The sequence below is a fragment of the Ascaphus truei genome, chromosome 8 (assembly GCF_040206685.1).
Source record: "Ascaphus truei isolate aAscTru1 chromosome 8, aAscTru1.hap1, whole genome shotgun sequence".
NCBI classification, from domain to species: Eukaryota; Metazoa; Chordata; class Amphibia; order Anura; family Ascaphidae; genus Ascaphus; species Ascaphus truei.
The window spans coordinates 53,512,009-53,529,216 of record NC_134490.1 but is presented as its reverse complement, the minus strand read 5'-3'; positions in this window follow the sequence as shown (position 1 = coordinate 53,529,216).

Genomic DNA, 17,208 nt, shown 5'->3' with positions numbered 1-17,208 from the left:
CCAGGGCTACATATATATAGTTATATATAGTTATATATAGTTATATAGTTATTGTCTAAATATATATATATATATATCCAGAAAACCTGACCTGTTGGGGGGTCTTGAGGACTGAAGTTGAGAACTCCTGAACTAAGGGGTTAGGGGTTAGATTACCTGCGGCGGCAAACTGTCCTAGCTGTGAAACTTCCACAGCTAATTGTTCTAGACCCTCCTTGAATAAGAAAAAGTCAAAGTATATAGAAATATTGTGACTAAAACATGTGTGCTGCTGCTTCCCGCGTATAAAGAAACACTGCGGACTTTTCTGTTGTATCTAATGCTTAGGGGGCATTTTGAATATCCATCTCTTAATTGCATCATGCTCGTTATCGTTTCTCTCGCATGGGGCCCATGTGGTTGTAAGATTTTATTTTACATTGTTTTGTCTTCGACTGAGCCTCTGATTGAGCCACCTGTGCAGAAGCAGGGGTATCCTGAAAACCTGACCTGTTTGGGGGTCTTGAGGACTGGAGTTGAGAACCCCTGCTCTAAAGATTAAGAGTCTCTAGGATTTACGCCAAAGTCAACTTGGTGGATGATTTTGACCCACTTTTATTGGATTTTGTGGAGCCTAAAAATACATTTTTTTTAGTACGTATTGTACCATTTACAAATGCAGTCCATTTCTGCGTGCCAAGACAAATACCAAAATATCCATTGGGAAACCTCTGGCGGAGATGGAGAAATGTGAGGTTAGTACATACGCGCACATGAGCGCAGATCAAATTGAGCTTGACATGCGATAATTTTGCGACAAAAAAAGCTGTGTGCAATTTGAGGATCTGGTTACAGGAGGAGCAATTTTATATATATTTATATATATATATATATATACATATAGAGGTATCAGTACCGTGTTAGCCGAGCTTCAATAATCAAAAAATAAATAGACGATACCGTTCTGCGGCTAACGAAATGCTTTTATTTGTGCAAGCTTTCGAGATACACTGATCTCTTCTTCCGGCGATGTTACAATGAATGAAGCAAGCAAAATCTATACTATATATACAGTGTCTATTGCAATGTTATCTGTGCTGGTCCTTCCCCCGGTGTGGATGTGTTTTATGGCTGGAGGTGTCAAAAGGTTCCTGAAAGCAAGTGATGAAAGAGTGTGTATGTGTATCAGTGTGAATTAACATGAATGGAGAGCCCACAGTATATACAGTGCTTTACACAAGGTGTGTGTGGAGTGGGAGCGGATATAAATGGTGTGGGTGGGTGTGGAAATGTGAAAGTTAGTAGCATAACTAAAAGTGTGTGTGGATACTATGTGGTCCCTATTGGTGTACTGTATAGGGATGGAAAAACAAGGAGTATAAGTATGTGTGAGAGACAGCTGTGTGTGCATACATATAGCACAGTATGTACAGACATGGCCTATAGCGCTCATGGGAAGAGAGTACGTACTCATCACACAAAAGTGATAATTTTAAGTGATAAATATAGTTAGACTATAGTTAATGTACTTACTTTCTTCATGCAAGACAAATGGCCTCAGCTGATATGACATGATCTAATTGCATTCTCTTCACAGGTATGTCCCTTGATGTGCAAGTCCTGTTTAAAAGATTTACTCAGTGGCCTTAAGCAGTGATAATTGTGGTATGTCCCTTGATGTGCAAGTCCTGTTTAAAAGATTTACTCAGTGGCCTTAAGCAGTGATAATTGTGGTATGTCCCTTGATGTGCAAGTCCTGTTTAAAAGATTTACTCAGTGGCCTTAAGCAGTGATAATTTTGGTATGTTTGAATATCAAAAGGTGGTTTTTTGTTTCCCTCTCTTAACTATGTGCTGTTAATTGACCAACTGGAACAAGCTGATTTTATTGGGGCGGGGGGAGGGTCATGTGACTGCTTTAGAGGTATAAAACACTTATTCCCCCCTTGCATTGGCAAGGAAGCATTGGCATCTTAAGAGTGATCATTTTAAGTGATAAATATAGTTAGACTATAGTTTGACTAGAGGTGACTGGGAACTGCATCCTTTCTGCAAACTCTTTTACTCAAGACAACAAACGATAAGCTATTCAGATCACACTATGATCCCAAGCTTGCTAACCTGCCTATTTCAACCCCCCATCCCTTTACCACTTATTCACTGCAGTCTCTCCCAAACTGACTGCACAATTACACTGAAACCCTGAATGACTCTAGCATTGCAATACAGCTAAACATTTGACAAGGAACAGGCACACACCTGCTGTTTAGTCTGCACACACTGACTCTGCTCACAACAGCTCCTTGCAGCACTGCCTACCTCTAGCATCATGAACCTGCTATGTATTTTAACTTTTTTCTTTCTCCTGGCCTCATGGAGATGTTACTCCCTCTATCCACTACAATCTCCTCCATCCTGGCCCACACCCAACATCACCATACACCCTGGACTACTCAAAAGCATTTCACTATCTACTGAATGTTGGTGGAGAACCCTGAAAACCAGCACACCAACCACCTCTCACTCAAATGGCAAACATCACAAATCTACAACTTGCAAACAACTACCCAAATTGCTACTCATACTATTACTCTCTTTAGCAGGTGATATTGAACCTAACCCAGGTCCTCCCATTTCAGCTCTGTCCCATGCCCCTGAGAATTCCACCTTTAAATTCCAAAAAGGGCTATCTGTCGCCCATATAAACATCCGGAGCCTGCTGCCCAAACTGGACGAACTAAGGGCATGGTGCCTTATGCATAAACCCAAAGCCATCGTTGTTACAGAAACATGGCTATCCCCTAAAACCCCTGATGCAAATATTGCCATCCAGGGATACTCCATTTTTAGGAGAGATAGGTCAAAGAGAGGAGGAGGGGTGTTATTCTATATTGCAGACACATTACAATTTACACTGCTAAATTTCCCACCAAGCCCACCCTCTTTTGAAATTCTAGTTGGCAAAATCTGCCTCCCCTTTTCTAAGCAAATCTTGCTTGCTGGCATCTACCGCCCCCCTCAAGCCCCTCTACAATCCCTGACTGATATCACCCAATTTCTTGGCTCCATTTCCTCTCTGAATGAGAAGAGTGAGCTGCTAGTTCCTGGGGATTTCAACTTCAATTGGCTTGACCCTAAAAACCACAAAATCCAGATACAACTCAAGTCACTTAACCTATCGCAACTCATTTCCCAACCCACACGGATAAACCTGAAATCGCACAACCATTCCTTGCTAGACTGGATTCTCTCCTCAAACCCCAGCAGAATCCAATCCTCTGGCATCATTCCTGATATTTTCAGTGACCATGCAATAGTGTACTGTGTAAGGAAAATTAAACCGCTCCATTCAAGCCCTAAAGTTCTCCTCACTAGAACATTTAAAAACTTTAACCCACAACAGTTTCTGAATGACCTTACCAACTGCCCATGGCACAGAATCGATTTAATTCCCGACCCTGATTCTGCGCTCGACTGTTTCCAATCTGAGTTCTTAAAACTCTGCGATACCCATGCTCCACTACGCAAAATAAGGGTACGGGGGGCCCACCTTCCATCGTTACACCTGGCCTTATAGCACTCTACCAGTTCAGGGATGCCTTGTGGAAAAGCTACAAAGTAACTGGCACTACCAAGGATCTCAATCACTACAGATGCATGAGGAACATGTGCACAAGGCAAACAAGGCATGCAAAAGCACAATATTACTCTGATAATCTCCACCAAAATACATCAAACCCAGCTAACTTCTGGAAGGTTATCAACAATATATTCCAGCCTCCTAACCATCAACAACCAAGTAATATCACTAAGGGGGATATTACTCTGACAAACCCCACTGACATTGCAAATGCATTCAATGATTACTTTGTGGGGTGTGCCACTAACTTATTAGCAAAACGCAGCCCAAACCACAAACCTGAATCTCATCCTGGGAGTACCCCTATAATCCCACCCCCTCCCAACACTGCCCACAATTTTCAATTTGGCCCAGTATCTGAAGAGGAGATTATACAAGCGCTCCTCAAACTAAAACTAAGCAGCCAATGTGGACCTGACTTACTACAATCTAGGTTCCTACGACTTGGTGTCCCAGCCATTGCCAAACCAATTGCTTCCATAGTCAACTCTATCCTGTCTGCAGGCCATATCCCTAAGACCTGGAAAACTGCCAGAGTTGTCCCAATCTTCAAAAGTGGGGACAAAAATACTGTCTCAAACTACAGGCCAATCTCACTTCTCCCAATTCTATCCAAAGTCATGGGAAAATGTGTCCACTCCCAACTAAGCAATTTCTATACCAAAACAAATTTCCCTAGCCTATTCCAATCTGGCTTTCGTCCCAAACACTCCACCGTAACTACCCTGCTAAAAGTTTGCAATGAAATCCAGTGTGGAATGGAACGGGGACAAATCACTGGTGCAGTATTCCTAGATTTTGCAAAGGCTTTTGACACAGTTGATCATGTTATCCTGCTTAACAAACTCCAGAGCTCTGGAATAGGGAAGCATGCTTTAAACTGGTTTCAGTCCTACCTATCAGGACGATCCCAACATGTGTCCATCTCAGGCTCTAACTCCAACCCCCTGGATATCACCTGTGGTGTCCCGCAAGGCTCTGTTCTGGGGCCCCTACTCTTCTCAGTGTTCATTAATGATCTTCCCACAGCTTGTAAGGAAGCCTCAATACACATGTATGCAGATGACACAATCCTATATGCACACAGCCATAGCCTCTCTGACCTTCAACACATACTTCAGTCTGACTTTTTGAGACTCTGACAAGACGGTAACGATGGTATTTGGGACCAAGACTAAATTTGTAAAGCTTCCAGTGACTGAGCTCCTGATTAGAACCAACGCTAACACCACCCTAACACCTGTCACTAGTTTTAAATACCTGGGCTTATGGTTTGACTCCCACTTAACATTCGGGATGCACATTGATACCCTGACAACCAAGACCTATGCCAAACTAGGGGTACTTTACAGGAACAAATCCTCCCTAAGTCTCCTGGTCAGAAAGCGGATCGCACAGCAGATGCTAATGCCAATTATTGACTATGGAGACATAGTATATGGCTCGGCACCTCAAATCCACCTTAACAAACTTGACACCCTCTACAATTCAATTTGTTGTTTTGTTCTCCAATGCAACTACAACACACATGACTGCGAAATGCTCAAAGAACTAGATTGGTCATCACTCGAGTCTAGGCGCAAAGTTCACCTTTCCTGTCTTGCCTTTAAATTCTTCATGAGCAAGCTACCCAGCTACCTGAACAAGCTCCTCACCCCTACCACATGCAGCACCTATCATCTGAGATCAGACTCCAAAAGACTGTTCATGGTCCCAAGGCTCAACAAAGTATCCGGACGTTCCTCCTTCTCCTACCGTGCACCCCAAAACTGGAACAACCTACCAGAGACTCTCACATCCACCACCAGTTTAAGTTCTTTCAAATCTAAGGCTGTATCACACTTTAACCTGGTCTGTAACTGTTTCATACGCTCATAATATATATTATCTGTAACTATGCACGCAATGTCTTGTATATAATGTATACCCTGTTCATTTATGTAACTGTACTTGTAACCATGTATTATTTGTTTTACTCTGTGCCCAGTTTTTTGACTTTTTGACAAAGGGACGCAGGTCCCGAGACGCGTCAAAGTAACCATGTACTTCCTATTGACCACTAAATAAACTGCTTTTAATCTCAACTGGCTGCAGCCCCGTTGTTTGCTCGGTAGTGCTCCGCCAGTGGACCCCTGGGACCACCTTTTCCTAACCTAACATTTACTTTGCGTGATTTGCACCATGTGTATTAAGAGTATTTATAATGTTGTAGCATTTTAAACATTTTGCGCTACAATGGTGCGCTGAAAAACATCCTATGCCCACCTTAAGGTGACAGAGAAAAACCTTGACAAAAAGTAACGCACATTTCCATACCCACGACAAAATGCAAATGTACTAGTTGTTCTAATCTACGCCCACTTGCTTCATAAATCTCCCATATAAGGGAAGATTAATACATAGACACTGATATAGTACAGCAGAATTTGTGATAAATTAAGCACTATGGGCCTTATTCAGAGAAGGTACATAAAAAAAATCGCCAGGGAATTTAAAATGACTGTTTTTTGGGCGTTGCTATCACGGTATTCAGAAAGGCTCGAATACCAGTGATAGCAAAATGCCCAAAACGGGCGAGTTGCTGCCAGCAAGAGCATCGAGCCTCTGAAAAGGCCTAAACCAGCGATTCATTTCTGCTGCAGAGAGAGCTGCTCTGAGAGAGCCGCCTCTCCCAGCTGAAATGTCGCCCGAAAATTATTTATTTAAATATACATTTCTTTAATAGTGTAGAGGTGCAGGGGGTCTCCGGAGCTGAACCACGTTGGTTTTATGTCCGGGGACCCCCTGCTTCCCGAGATACAGGCCTCTTTATGGGGTGCCGGTATCTCCTATGCAAGGAAATGTCCCGGTCACGTGACGAGGGACATTTCAATATAGATTATAGATGCGCATGGTTTTAACAGCCAATCAGGTGGCTGTTAACCATTTTGAGGGTAAATGTGACGTCACAAGCCATATTTAAGGCCGTGACGCCTCATTTGAGCCCAAGAAGCCGATGAGACAGCATCGGCTGGGATTTAACATGGGGTATTTTGGATTGACAGATGAAGAAAGAAGATAAAAAAGAACAAGAAATGGTTACAGATGAAGATAGAAGAAGGTGATTAAAGAAAGAAAAAAGAAGATTGGGGTACCTGAGCCGGATCTTCATGGCCGATGGCATCGGATGCTGTTGGAGGCCTTCAAGGTACGTGAGCTTCCTGTTACCCCGGGAGTCGGAGGGCCACCGCTTCTAATGGTAAGTAATATATTCAATGTTTGTAAATGTCTCTTTTTACAGGTTTAATCTTTGGATGTGTTTTTTGATTTTTTTGGGGGGAGGCACATTGACTGATAATATATTAATCGGTACCTCTTTAGGGTACAGATTAATACATTATTATGACAATATTTGGAGGGCATTTCTCGCTTGGTATTGGTGTTGCTCTTTTGCATTTCATGTATTATGTGGATGTCATTGTTTGTTTTTTCATGCTTAATGTAATTAAAGGTTTGCGATTGGTGTTCGTTTGTATTTAATGTTATATTATGTTAGCTAATATGTTTTATGGTTACTTCAGAGATTGTTAGAATTTCTTTCTTTCTATTTAACTGTTTAAATTCATTAATGTTGGAGTAATTCATTGTTTACATTGGTTAGTGTTACTATTCATTTTGAGTTGTTTCGGAATTAATTGTTTAGATTGGTTAATGGTTTAATTAATTCATTGTTGATGTTGCTATTGATTGTATTGATTGGATTAGCTGGCTACTGTTTGTATTTAGTGACGTGTGATTTTTTTGGAGTTTAGTTACATTTTATTATTGTGTGTCTCTGTATTGTCATTAGGGTGCCCATTGAGTGCTATAGAGGCTTATCATGACCATATTATTATTATATGGGTATGATGCACCACTGTACTACTCAATGGGTATAGGGTGGGTATAGTCAGTCAGGGGTGAGTGTTTAGGCCTCACGGGTGGGTGAAGGGGGTATTAGCCCTAAGGATGGGTGTTTAGACCTTGCGGGTGGGTAGCGGTTGGGTTAACCCCTTTATTACCTTAGCGGTATTAACCGCTAAGGTAATGAAGGGGTTAACTCCCCCCGCAACCCCCCCGCTATGCCTAAACAGCCACTAAGGGCCAAATTCCCCCTTCACCCAACCTCGCTAGCCACTGTATTGTATTGTATTGTATGTTTCTTACAGTAAGCTTCGCACGGGTGTTTAACCCCTTCATTGCCTTAGCGGTTAGCCGCTAAGGTAATGAAGTTGCTGTACATGCATGTTTCCTGCCTCGGATGCATTCCGTGTGGGTCCGGAGCTGCTATTAATGGCTATCAGCTCCGGAGACCCCCGGCATCAATCCGAGGCAGGAAAGGGGCCTGATTTTTTTCTATGTCCCGACACATCGCTGCTCATCGAGGCATCTCCCCACCAATTGACCAAAAAAATTGTGATGAATTGGATTTGGGGAGAAGACCGCCTTTTAGGGCTGCGATGGGCTGCGATATGCCGCGACAGCCGACTCGCGGGTTTCTGAATCGCGCGAGTTTATCAACCATCCGAAAATGGTCGATAAGGGGCTGATCGCTGCTCAGTCAGTGAATTTCGGATAGCGATAAAGTTTTGCGTCGATACAGGCCGTTATCGAGCACTTATCGAGGCTATCTGAATACGAGTAGCCTTTTTGGTCGATAAGTGCTCGATAAGGGCCATATTGAGGCTTTCTGAATAAGGCCCTATGTGCTAATATTTAGCGAGTAGTTTGCAATCTTTTTTTGGTTAAGGAACCCTATGTGAAATTTTGAGGAACCCCAACCCTCTCTAATACCACGTCTGAGATCAGATGCATTATAAGGAACCCCAACCCTCTCTAATCACGTGTCTGAGATTGGATGCATTGTTCGGACCCCCAACCCTCTCTAATAGCGCGTCTAAGATCGGATGCATTGTAAGGAACCCCAACCCTCTCTAATAGCGCATCTGAGATCAGATGCATTGTAAGGAACCCCAACCCTCTCTAATAACGCGTCAGAAATCAGATGCATTATAAATTCTTCTGTATTTGGTAAAATTTTCAAATGACCAGTGTGACGATAGCTTATCACAGGGTGTAATTTACACAAATAACTGGGTTTGAACTGAACGAGGCTTAGATATAATAAAGTATATTTATTCCTTTGGATAGGTGAACACACGAATAATACAGTAACAGACAAGAAGTACACTTACTTTGGGGTTGGGGGATGAGAAGTATGTAGCATAGCAATTCTCTCGCAATCAGGTAACAGTTCAGATGATATCAGAAGACAAAGGATAAAGGGTGGACAACAGTTTATAAACCTTTTGTGCCCTATCCTTAACATTAAGTACAGGGGATTGGTCTTCAATTAACTCTAGCCACTCATTAACGTGGGAACACATTTTGATACATGCTCCCCTGCTAGCTGGTACATGCGCAGTAGAGCTCTGGGGTCTCATTTCTGTAACCCCTCCTCTGCATCAGGAATGCCAGCTAGTCTACCAGATTGGATTCCTGGCAGGATATTCTTTGTTGTGAGGTGTGAAATGGAACACTTGAAGACTGCTCTGGTTTGAGTAATCTCCGCCCTCATGCAAACAGTGGAGGTGACAAAATCCTTTGAACCATACTTAAGTCCTAGACATTGGGTCGCCTTTCTGGCCATATGCTACCCTGGTATGCAAAGGAATTTCCTCTGGGTTTTACCCATACCTTGGAACACAGTATGAAAGATAAAACATAAACATATTAAAATATCCGGTTCCGTGGGGTCCAGCAAGTCCAAACTTCCCAGTTCTCAATGCCGGAACTGGGACACCCTATGGTCCAATTTGCGACTTGCTACGACCTTCGGGACCGGAGATACACAAATACACTTAAAACCGTTTCTCATTTTAATACAAAAATCTCCGCTGTAAATTAAATCACGGTTTTTCACTAAATCCCCATTGAAAACAACGGGCTCCGCCGCCATAGACTTTCAATGGCAAACCGCCGCCGTTGGCGGCTATGGGAATCCACCGCCATAGACTTTCAACGGGGCGACGCCGCCATTGAAGTCAATGGGGGTTTTCCGCCATAGCCGGTCAATGGAGATTGGCCGCCATTGGAGTCTATGGGACAAGTCCCGAACTTTCAAGGGGGTCCATACTCCATCGGGTTGGTCCAAGAGGGTCAAGGATGGTTCTGCAGCGATGCCGGAGCAGTGACTACAGATACCCCAAACCCTGATCCTCTGGACCCCCCGGAACCGGAGCTATGGATTCCCAAATTGCAGCTTTTGACACTTAGCCGTTTTCCTGAGCCGTTTCTGCCGCCGCCATTGGAACCTATGGCGCAAACCGCTCTTCTAGGTTTGAACCTTATCGGGGGTCCAGGATACGGGGACCCGGTTGTGGTCGAGTGGGGGGAGGTCTAGGAACATGGGGCAGAAAGAATTTTATTTCTATGTGCTCTAGAACTGTTTATTCCCACGCCACTTGTCGTTGAACTTGACTGTTAAGTGATCAAAGCTCTCCTATTGAAAATGTATCCGCTTTGCGGTTTAGCGGTTTGGACGGCAGCCAACTCGTTCCTGGAAAGCTCCTTCGAGGGATTTCCGTTGAAGTCAATGGGCCCATTGACTTACAATGGGAAACCGCTGCTCCTCCTCTCGGACGCCATCTGCTGGTCTTCTCAGGAAACAGGACCCAGCAGCAAGATTCACCATTGAAACACATGGAGCTCCAATGGCGGCTTTTGGGACCCTGCAAAATGGTGCCTGAAAAGGCGGGAAAATTACACAAAGGGCTTTAATCACTAAACAACTATTAACCCCTGTGCTCCCGGATGGATCCTAGTGTGTGTGTGATGCAGACACTGATTAAACCAGATGTTACAATAAAGCATGGGAACAGGGGAATACACTTTTACATGTCATAACAAGGGTTAAATCACATTTCTGGACCTCAGCCCTGTTAACCCCTTGTCTCCCTGGTGAGGTCAGGGGATGGCCAAATGGGGTGTAACCCCTTTAATCCTGGGCCACCCCCTTTCTCCCTCTACACCTCCCCTTCTTAATGGGTGACCTGTGGCCCACTGGCCCTAACGGGGAGTGGGGCACTGCTGGCACCATTAATGAATTCAGTCTCAGAGGGATAGTCCTGGCGTGAAAGTCCATCAGCATTGTTGTTTTCACTGCCCTTTTTGTGTTGAATGGTAAATTCAAATTCTTGCAAAGCCAAGCTCCATCTCAGCAACTTGGCATTCTCCCCTGATAACCTCTGTAGCCAACTCAGGGGATTGTGGTCTGTGATGACCGTGAAAGCCCTCCCATATACATAGGGCTGGAGCTTTTTGAGTGCCCACACAATGGCCAAGCACTCCTTCTCAATGGTGGCATATGCCACCTCCCTGGGGAGCAGTTTGCGACTGAGATACACCACAGGGTGCTCTTTGCCGTCGTCCCCCACCTGGCTCAACACAGCTCCAATACCAAAGTCTGAGGCATCAGTCTGAATAAGAAAGTGCTTGGTATAGTCTGGGACAGCCAGTATGGGGGCTCCAGCAAGCGCAGTTTTCAGGGCCTGGAAAGCAGTTTCACAGGCAGGAGTCCAGGTAATAAGCACAGGCAGTTGCTTCTTAGTCAGATCAGTCAGGGGTTTGGCCACGGCGCTGTACTGTGGGACAAACTTCCTATAGTACCCTGCGGTGCACAAAAATGCCATGACCTGTTTCTTGGTTTTTGGAACAGGCCACTGAACTATGGCTTCTACCTTGGCTGGCTCTGGTTTGATATGCCCTCCACCCACCCTGTGCCCTAAGTACAGGACTTCTGCCATCCCTACCATACACTTAGTGGGTTTTAAGGTAAGCCCAGCCTCCCTGATCCTATCCAGCACCGCAGTTACATGTCCTATATGGGATTCCCAGGAACTACTAAAGACAGCACTGTCATCTAAGTAAGCCCTGGCATAGCTCTGCATCCCTTCCAGTAACCTATTGACCAGGCGTTGAAAGGTAGCCGGGGCATTCTTCATCCCAAATGGCATCACCAAAAACTCATAGAGGCCACTTGGAGTGATGAATGCTGACTTCTCCCTAGCCTCCAGGGTCAGTGGGATTTGCCAATAGCCTTTGCTCAAATCCATGGTGGTCAGATACTTTGCCCCCGCGAGTTCATCTAGTAACTCATCCATGCGGGGCATGGGGTAAGCATCTGACACCGTCCCAGCGTTGAGCAACCGGTAGTCCACACAAAACCAGGTGGTCTTGTCCTTCTTAGGAACTAGGACTACTGGACTTGCCCAAGGGCTCTGTGACGGTGTAATTACCCCTAGGGTCAGCATCTCCTCTATCTCTCTCTCCATACTTGTCTTGACCTCTGCTGACACTCTATAAGCGTGCTTATGCAGAGGCTGCAGGTCCCCTGTGTGCACTGGGTGTTTTGTGAGATGTGTGGTCCCTGGCATGTCAGTGAAGAGGGCGCTAAACTGAGCTAGCATGTCCCTGGCTTCTCCCTTCTGCCTAGCACTCAACTGTGCCCCTATCTCTACCTGCTCTACAGTGTTTCCCTGCCTAGCCTCCCCTAGGAGATCAGGCAGAGCATTGCTCGCCGGATCCTCCAGCAGTGGGCTACAAATGGCCAGCACTGCTCCCATACTCGGTGCTCTGTATTCCTTCAACATGTTAATGTGGTATGTTTTGTGCCTCTCAGGCGCTACCTGTACAACATAGTTGCACTCATTCACCTTTCGGATAACCGAGTACGGTCCCAACCAGGCAGCCATCAGCTTGTTCTCCCGAGTGGGTTTGAGAACAAGCACCTGCTGTCCTGGGATGAATTCTCTGCTACGGGCATGCTGGTCATACCATCGCTTTTGCTTGGTCTGAGCAGCCCTGAGGTGGTCCTGGGCCACACCCATGAGCATCTCTAACCGGTCTCTGAGATCTACTACATACTGGATCACTAAAGCATCAGTAGCAGTAGTCTCCCCTTCCCATCCCTCACGGAATAGGTCCAGAGGTCCACGTACCCTGTGGCCATATAGTAGCTCGAAGAAACCGTTTCTCATTTTAATACAAAAATCTCCGCTGTAAATTAAATCACGGTTTTTCACTAAATCCCCATTGAAAACAACGGGCTCTGCCGCCATAGACTTTCAATGGCAAACCGCCGCCATTGGCGGCTAAGGGAATCCGCCGTCATAGACTTTCAACGGGGCGACGCCGCCGTTGAAGTCAATGGGGGTTTTCCGCCATGGCCGGTCAATGGAGATTGGCCGCCATTGGAGTCTATGGGAAAAGTCCCGAACTTTCAAGGGGGTCCATACTCCGTCGGGTTGGTCCAAGAGGGTCAAGGATGGTTCTGCAGCGATGCCGGAGCAGTGACTACAGATACCCCAAACCCTGATCCTCTGGACCCTCCGGAACCGGAGCTATGGATTCCCAAATTTCAGCTTTTGACACTTAGCCGTTTTCCTGAGCCGTTTCTGCCACCGCCATTGGAACCTATGGCGCGACCCGCTCTTCTCGGTTTGACCCTTATCGGGGGTCCAGGATACGGGGACCCGGTTGTGGTCGAGTGGGGGGAGGTCTAGGAACTAGGGGCAGAAAGAATTTTATTTCTATGTGCTCTAGAACTGTTTATTCCCACGCCACTTGTCGTTGAACTTGACTGTTAAGTGATCAAAGCTCTCCTATTGAAAATGTATCCGCTTTGCGGTTTAGCGGTTTGGACGGCAGCCAACTCGTTCCTGGAAAGCTCCTTCGAGGGATTTCCGTTGAAGTCAATGGGCCCATTGACTTACAATGGGAAACCGCCGCTCCTCCTCTCGGACGCCATCTGCTGGTCTTCTCAGGAAACAGGACCCAGCAGCAAGATTCACCATTGAAACACATGGAGCACCAATGGCGGCTTTTGGGACCCTGCAAAATGGTGCCTGAAAAGGCGGGAAAATTACACAAAGGGCTTTAATCACTAAACAACTATTAACCCCTGTGCTCCCGGATGGATCCTAGTGTGTGTGTGATGCAGACACTGATTAAACCAGATGTTACAATAAAGCATGGGAACAGGGGAATACACTTTTACATGTCATAACAAGGGTTAAATCACATTTCTGGACCTCAGCCCAGTTAACCCCTTGTCTCCCTGGTGAGGTCAGGGGATGGCCAAATGGGGTGTAACCCCTTTAATCCCGGGCCACCCCCTTTCTCCCTCTACAACCAGAAAATTGCAGGGAACCCTTTAGAGAGGTCTGGGGAACCCAAGGGTTCCTAGGAACCCTGGTTGAAAAACACTGATTTAGGGGATGATTCATAGACCAGGGGTGCAAAACATTTTAATCCTGCGCCCCCCTGCCTGCTCACCTCCCGGCTCATGCACCCCCTCCTACTCGGCTCCGGTGTCAAATGACATTGCCATACCAACGCGACATCACGTGACCCCGCGGTGTCATTTGACGTCGGTTTACCATGGCGACGCATCGCCGAAGACCAGGTAGGAGAAGCTGCTGATGCCTTGCGCGGTCACCCGGCATTTAATTTAAATGCCCAGTGGGAGAGCATGGGACCTCTGTAGCCACCGCACCCCCCCTGGAAAATCTCCCGCCCCCCACTTTGCGCCCCCTGACGTAGACCATTAAGTATCTGAGCAATTGCCTCTAGGTGCACTTTTGAGGACCTTTAAACACAGACCCCTTAGGCTGCAGAATGTATTAACGGTTCACCTAAAGAGGCCAATAGCTTCACACCATAACCATCCACTCAACTTTTGGGTAATATAAATATGACCACTTGAATCTAATAATTCTTCTTTAAAGCAAAGCCTAATGAAGGCCAGATGGTTGTGCCTCATGCAGGTTGCAGAAATCACTCATTACTGCTCTTTTAATTTATCAGGGCTCCCTTTCCATTGCTCTGCTCTTGAAAAAAATAATCAGAAACAGCTTCATTTCAGCCCTCTGCAATTTAATTTATATATATATATATATATATATATATATATATATATATATATATATATATATATATATATATATAATCTTTTTATTTTTTTGTAAAAGAGCATTTATCTCCAGTTTAGAATATTGCTGTTATTTCCAGTAACTGGGGCAGGGAAGGTGTCCCAGATTGGATAGCTTTTATTGAACCACATTTAATATAAGGAGGAGTGTTCTACAAGGTATGTTTTCTGGGTGATTTAGACATATGGTTTCCATATACAGGCAGAAGATGGCAAGCACATGCTTTACCTTTGAGTTAACCTTTTGGAGGGCTCCCCATTCCTTCCAAAGAATTTCTATCAAGAGCTCCAGAGAAAGAGAAAATATGTTCGTTAGAATGATAGGGATGTTCAACATCAATTCAAACCACATTTGCCTTTTTAATATAAAACCAGCCATGTGTTTGTTTTACTAGTTTTATTGCTTCTTCATGTTCAACTCACCCTCATATGCCCCTGTATTTCTGTGGGAATTAATATCCATGGTTCTGTGTATGTTTCTTGCCACCTGGTATGATATTAATAAGAGAGTATAGTGCCGTGTTTTTACCTGATATAAAGAGTGTCACATGTCTATTCACAAAACATCCCGTGACATTAGATTAGAGGTTCTTTATTGCAGGTCACCTTAGCAGTAATAATACCAATGATGACCACCAAAGTGACATCGCTGTTTTCATTGAGATAAAAAAAAAAAAAAGGTTTAACACATTCCCTCCAGAGGTATCTGCTATAAACCTCTGGCAGGTAAGGGGTTAATACATATTTGTCGTTCTGGGCCTTCCACACTGATATGTTGGTAGTAACAAAAATCAAGTGATTGCAGGATACAGCAAGGTGTGTAAAGACCCCCGGGACCAGCAGGGAGATTTATTAGCAGGAGTCATATGTGCAAAATGTAGTTTGTCATCAAACAAAACACTATATACATGTCAAAGCAACAAGCATTTAACCAGAGCTTGACATTAGAAGTATTAAGTTCAAACAGGTAATAATAAAAGCCTCAGATATTAAAAAAAAAAAAAAAAAAAAAAAAAAAGAAAAGAAAAAGCTATATGTAAGGATCAGGGATTCCCCGATAGTCCAAGTTAAACTCTATTCCATTCTCACTGACTTCCAACTGCAGGATCAGGGCGAGTCTGAAGTCAAACATTGATCCTGTAGCAAATTGATTTATTTGCTTTGATAAGATGCATATTTCTCTGCCCCAGTGTTGCAACCAGAACGCCGATAGAAGTCTCTCTCTCGCCCTCCTGTCTCTCCCTCCTCCCCACTCTCTTCTACCCTTCCCCACTCTCTACACCCCTCCCCTCTCTCCCCCTCCCCTCTCTCTCCCCCCTCCCCTCTCTCTCCCCCCCCCCACCCCTCTCTCTCCCCCCCCCCCACCCCTCTCTCTCCCCACCCCTCTCTCTCCCCCCCCACCCCTCTCTCTCCCCCTCCACCCCTCTCTCCCCCCCACCACCCCTCTCTCTCCCCCCCCCCCTCTCTCTCGACCGTATCTCTCCCCCTCCCCCCTCTCTGTCTCACATCAGGGTGACATCATACCATTCTTACTAAAACCTTCTCTCTCTCCTTCCTCCTCCCCCTTTCTCTCTCCCCCCTCTGTCTCCCCCCCCTCTCCCTCTCTCTCCCCCTCCCCTCTCTCTCCCCCCCCACCCCTCTCTCTCCCCCCTCTCTCTCTCGACCGTATCTCTCCCCCCGTATCTCTCCCCCTCCCCCCTCTCTGTCTCACATCAGGGTGACATCATACCATTCTTACTAAACCTTCTCTCTCTCCTTCCTTCTCCCCCTTTCTCTCTCCCCCCTCTGTCTCCCCCCCCTCTTCCTCTTCTCCTCTTTTCCCCCCCCCTCCTCTCTCTTCCCCCCCCCTCCTCTCTCTTTCCCCCCTCCTCTCTCTTCCCCCCTCCTCTCTCTTCCCGCCTCCTCTCTCTTTCCCCCCTCCTCTCTCTTTCCCCCCCTCCTGTCTCTTCCCCCCTCTCTCTTTCCGCCCCCCTCTCTCTTTCCGCCCCCCTCCTCTCTCTTCCCCCCCTCCTCTCTCTTCCCCCCTCCTCTCTCTTTCCCCCCCCTCCTCTCTCTTTCCCCCCCCTCCTCTCTCTTCCCCCCTCCTCTCTCTTCCCCCCCTCCCTCTCTCTTTCCCCCCCTCCTCTCTCTTTCCCCCCCTCCTCTCTCTTTCCCCCCCTCCTCTCTCTTTCCCCCCCCCTCCTCTCTCTTACCCCCCTCCTCTCTCTTCCCCCCCCTCCTCTATCTTTCCCCCCTCCTCTCTCTTTCCACCCCTCCTCTCTCTTCCCCCCCCTCCTCTCTCTTTCCCCCCCCTCCTCTCTCTCCCCCCCCCTCCTCTCTCTTTCCCCCCTCCTCTCTCTCCCCCCCCTCCTCTCTCTTCCCCCCCCTCCTCTCTCTTCCCCCCCTCCTCTCTCTTCCCCCCCCTCCTCTCTCTTTCCCCCCCCTCCTCTCTCTTTCCCCCCCTCCTCTCTCTTTCCCCCCTCTCTCTTCCCCCCTCCTCTCTCTCCCCCCCTCCTCTCTCTCCCCCCCTCCTCTCTCTCCCCCCCTCCTCTCTCTCCCCCCCTCCTCTCTTTCCCCCCTCCCCCCTCCTCTCTCTCCCCCAC